At 40.4% G+C, this 5,229-nt stretch overlaps 1 non-coding gene across 1 annotated transcript; it reads left to right on the plus strand.

Moving 5' to 3' along the window:
* The first annotated feature begins 949 nt into the window (after positions 1–949).
* On the plus strand, positions 950–1,140 carry LOC123462378. Its single transcript, XR_006638207.1, has one exon. It is a non-coding gene; the product is annotated as a U2 spliceosomal RNA (small nuclear RNA).
* The last annotated feature ends 4,089 nt before the right edge of the window (positions 1,141–5,229 follow it).

Consider the following 5,229-nt stretch of genomic DNA (forward strand, 5'->3'; position numbering starts at 1 on the left):
TCCCAACAGCTCATTTGGGTGTTGGCAAAAACCTTCTATCTAGCCTCTGTTCCTACCAACCAACCTGGTTATGCAACAGCCAGTCAATGCTCTTAGAGTGGCTGCCAGTTCTTAAACTTGCGGACAGGCTCACGTCAGGCCCATTGGGGAACCCCCATGCCAGTTCTCCGACCGGGAATGTTGCCCTCTGGTCTTGCCATTTCTCCTCTTTCCTTTTCTATCATGGGACAGACCCTAAGTAAGCATAAGTTGTTGAAGGGCTTAAAACTTCTCTCAAGACCCAAGGAACACAGGTTAAGAAAAAGATTTAGCAGAGTAAAAAAGGAGCTAAGTGCCATAAAAAAAGATATTTTAAAAGCACAAGGAATTAAGATTGCTTCAAGTTCTTTAAGCAAATTTTTAAATTTTATCAGGAGAATATGTTCTTTTTATATGTGTGTGTATGTGTTTATGTGAGCTCATTGTGCTTGCTGGTCATGTCATGTTTATGACTGTGACAGATGAGATGGATGCAGGTGACACCCCTTTCTCTTCTAGAGAACCATTTCAAGGAAATCAAAGACCTAAGCATAGAAATTAAAAAGGGAAAGTTAAATGTCTTTTACAGGAGTAAATTTGCCAGATATTTGTTCTAGGTCAAGTTCACCTTACATAGAGGATTATTAAAAACAACAAAACTTCCTCTAAAGAGGTAACTTATAATTTGTCAGATATTTTAAGAAAGATTGTAATGTCCTGTTACTTAAAAGGAGGAGGCAACTGATCTGACTTCTAGGCCAGCCTGCCTCAAGATAACAATACAATTTGCCTTAGTTACTTCTAATAAAATCATCTCCAAGTGTGTTATTGGTATTAATGACATAAAATTGTATTAAGACTGCTTTCTTTTTAGTAATAGGATTAATCAATTTGGTGTAACTTTTTAATAGCCTTATAAGAAAGATAATTAATCACTTCTCGGCCTTTTGGCTAAGATCAAGTGTAGCATCCTTTCTTGTCAGTTTAATATCTGATATGCCCTCTATCTGAGGACAATATATTAAATGGATTTTTGGAGCTTGGAGTTGGAATAGGAGCTTGCTCCGTCCACTCCACGCATTGACCTGGTATTGCAGTACTTCTAGGAATGGTGCACCCCCTCAGGGGAATAAAAAAAAATAATTAATGATGGGATAAGATAAATTGATTAAAGGAACTGGGAAGGAATTTTTCAATGATTACTTGTTAAGAATGCCTTTTGAATGGTACTTAGATCAAAATGTTAAAGTATATAAATAAAGGTGTGCGGATGTCAAAAAAAAAAAAAAAATTCAGGCTAAACCTAAACACCATGCCTAAAGTTAAAGGTTTTTAAACTGTTTACAAACTAAAAAAAAAAAAAAAAAAAAAACAAAAAACTAATTTTCAGGCTAAAATATGTGGGATAACTTGCTTAAGCTTTATCAAATTAAGCCATGGGTAAAACATAAAGTTGGTTTATGTTAATAAAAATTTCTGTGGTATGTAAAATCAATAGCTATCAAGTTTAAGACAAAATCATTGGTTGTCAAGTAATGTTTTTTCTTTCAAAAAAAAATATCAAGGGTTATATTAATATTTACCTAGCTCAGAAAAGACCAGATTCTACTCTATTGTATGTAAAGTAACTGTCTCAATTTTGGCACCATGATAACATTTTGTTAGATTTGGTTAACTTACATTCAAAAATTCTAGCTATACAGTCATATATATATATATATGTAAAACAGTCATCTTGATTTTGATGCTACTAAGTCTACTAATGATTTGCTTGCTGCAATTAAGTCTGTGTTGCCTGGTTGGGACTCTCTAAGTTCCTGGATAGGCAGCTTTGCAGCTGTGGGAGTTTGCCTTCTGCTTCTCTTATGCCTATTGCCTATTTTCTTCAAGTGTCTAATAAAGTCTATTGTAAATGTTCGCACAGAGGTCCGAGCTATACACTATAGGACATGTCCTTGGCTCTCTCAGACTTTATCCTACTTCTCCCTGAATTTTGTCTGGCTGGTGGCCAAAGACAGATAAGAAGGGAGAAGGAGAATCTAAAACAGAGGAACCTGCTGGGTCAGAAAGCACTGAGCATAAGGTAATCTCCATTGTGATGGACTAAGCAAACAATAGTACTTTAGGACTTTTAAGATGATAGGTTTATCTAAACAGGTGGTCAGAGGCCAAACCCCCACCCCAATGGAGTGTTTCTGGAATGCCCTTAAAATGGAGATTACTCCAGGACCTTAGAGAAATTAATAAGGCCATGGTACCTATGGGAGCCCTGCAACTAGGCCTCCCCACTCCAGTGGCAATTCCTGCAGGATATAGTAAAATCATTATTGACCCAAAGGATTGCTTTTTTACAATTCCCTTACACCCTGAGTATCATCAGCATTTTGCATTTAGTTTACCTGTGGTAAATTTTAGAGGCCCTATGCAGAGATTCCAATGGAAAGTGTTGCCCCAGAGGATGGCTAACAGCCCTACGCTGTGTCAAAAATTTGTGGCCCAAATTATAGATCCATTTAGATATAGATGGCCTTCCTTGTATATCATTGATTATATGGACGACATCCTCTTGGCCAGTCCTGATCCCACTGAACTCCTTACTTGCTCTCAAGAGCTTTCTAGGGCCCTTACTGGAGCTGATCTTCAGATAGCTCCTGATAAAATTCAATTAAAACCTCCTTACTTATTCTTAGGCATTGAACTCTTTCATAACAAAATTCTTTCACAAAGGATTCAGCTTAGAACTAATCATCTAAAAACTTTAAATGATTTTCAAAAACTCATAGGAGATATCAATTGGCTCAGGCCTTATCTTAAGCCAACTATGGGAGAGCTTAAACCCTTGTTTGACATCCTAAAAGGAGATCCAGATCCTGTCTCACGCTGCTCATAAACAGCCCCCACCCTAGAATCCCTGAAGATAGTGGAGGCTGCAATTCTGAGCCAAAGGGTCACTTTTATCTCTTATGAGAAGCCTCTTCTGGTCATTTGTGCCACTGACTTTACACCCACCGGGGTGTTCTGGCAGGAGGGGCCCCTCTTCTGGGTCCATTTACTCGCTTCACCACCCAGAGTCCTTACCCCTTACACCTCATGGGTGGCAGAGTTAATAAAAATTGGACGTGATCAAAGCAGAAAAATATTTGGTAAGGACCCTGATAAAATCATTCTACCCTACTCCACTTCCCAAATACAATGGTTAATACAAAATGATAACAAATGGGCAATATCTTGCACCTCTTTTCAGGGATCCCTTGATAACCACTATCCTGCTAACAAACTTCTCCACTTTCTGAGATTTCAGCCATTTGTTTTTCCTACATTGACTTCTTCCCAACCCCTTCCCCACGTCCCCCTAGTTTTCACTGATGGCTCCTCTAATGGAGTGGCAGCCTTCACTATAGACAATCAAACCACTTCCCTACAATCCCCATTCCACTCTGCTCAACTGGTGGAACTTTTTGGTGTTTTACAGGTTTTTCAACAACTTCCAAATACCTCCTTTAATCTGTAAACTGATAGTGCTTATATTGCTCAGTCCATCCCCCTGTTAGAAACTGTGCCATACATAAAACCCACCACAAACACTACCCTCTGTTTTTCTCCATCCAGCAATGCATACATTCTAGGCAACATCCTTTTTATTTAGGCCATATTTGTGCTCATTCTGGGCTCCCTGGGCCTCTAGTCACAGGCAATGCAATGACTGACAAAGCCACCCAGTTTGCCTTCCTTGTTAAGCTCGATCCTGTGGCCCAGGCCAAAGCAGCTCACTCTGTATATCACCTTAACACTCAAACCTTGCATCTTCTTTTTAAAATCACTACGGAACAAGCTCGCCAGATAGTCAAACAATGCACAAACTCTGTCATCCTCCTACCCGTCCCCCACTTAGGTGTGAATCCTAGAGGTTTAATTCCCAATGAAATCTGGCAAATGGATGTAACACATGTTCCCTCATTTGGTAATTTTAAGTACCTCCATGTTACTGTGGGTACCTTTAGTGTATTCATTTTTCCCAGCCTTCATGCTGGGGAAGCTTCAAAAAATGTCATTGCTCATGTACTCAATTGCATGGTGTCATGGGAAAGCCCCAAATTATTAAAACTGATAATGGTCCTGGATATACCGGAAAAATATTCCAAAATTTCTGTCATCAATTACAAATTAAACATATTACAGGCATACCATACAATCCCCAGGGTCAAGGAATTGTTGAACAAGCCCATCAAACTATTAAACATACCCTCCAAAAATTAAAAATGGGTGACTTATATCCCATAAAAGGCTCTCCAAGAAATATCCTTCATCATGCCTTGTTTGTCCTAAACTTTTTAACCCTTGATACTCAGGGAAACTCAGCTGCTGATCGCTTTTGGCATACAAATACAAAAAATACCTTTGCCAAAGCCATGTGGAAAGATCCTTTAACTTTAAAATGGAATGGCCCAGACCCAGTACTCTTTTGGGGCCAAGGATCAGTATGCTTAAAATGCTGCAAGATGGCTGCCAGAGAGGCTTGTAAAACAGGCTGATGATCCTCCAGGGACATCTCGCATATCCAGGGAAGAAACACTTTCCTGAGAGAATCTCCTTTTTTCCCTAACAGGACCAAGCTGGAAGGAGCTCTACTTATCTTAATCCTCTTACTCACAGTCGGACCCGTTATTATAAATAAAATCATGTCTTTTGTACATCAACAGATTGAAGTCATTAAGATGCAGCCTTTACAGGCCCATTGTCACAGACTGGAGCTGGAGGATCGAGGCGTTGCTACTGAAAACCTGCCACCTGCAGCTGTCACTCTCCCTTGATCTTACATTCTGTACTCATTTACTATACCGCTGTCCTCTATACCTCTGCTATCACTGCGGTCTACCTGTCATGGCCAAATAGGATCCAGACCTATGCATGTCGGCTCACAATGAAGCGAGTGTGCTATGGGCACCAACGTGGTACGAGGCAAAGCACTGCAGGGGAAGGTCCCTATATGACCACTTCTGGACTCCCTGAGAGGTATACCTGGCTTGCATGGAGGTTGGTACCATAACCATTATCACTAAGGCCGTGCCTTGCTCTCTGGCCACATAGGCCCTGCCTCCCCTCCCCAAAAGGTACCAAGGGCCAAAGACTGTGGGAAAAAGACATCCCACGGGAGGAGTCGGGTCCCTACTCCCCCAGTTGGTTAATGCCTGCCGCTGCAAATCGGGCCTC

Source organism: Jaculus jaculus, chromosome 7 (genome assembly GCF_020740685.1).
Source record: "Jaculus jaculus isolate mJacJac1 chromosome 7, mJacJac1.mat.Y.cur, whole genome shotgun sequence".
In the NCBI taxonomy this organism is placed as follows: Eukaryota; Metazoa; Chordata; class Mammalia; order Rodentia; family Dipodidae; genus Jaculus; species Jaculus jaculus.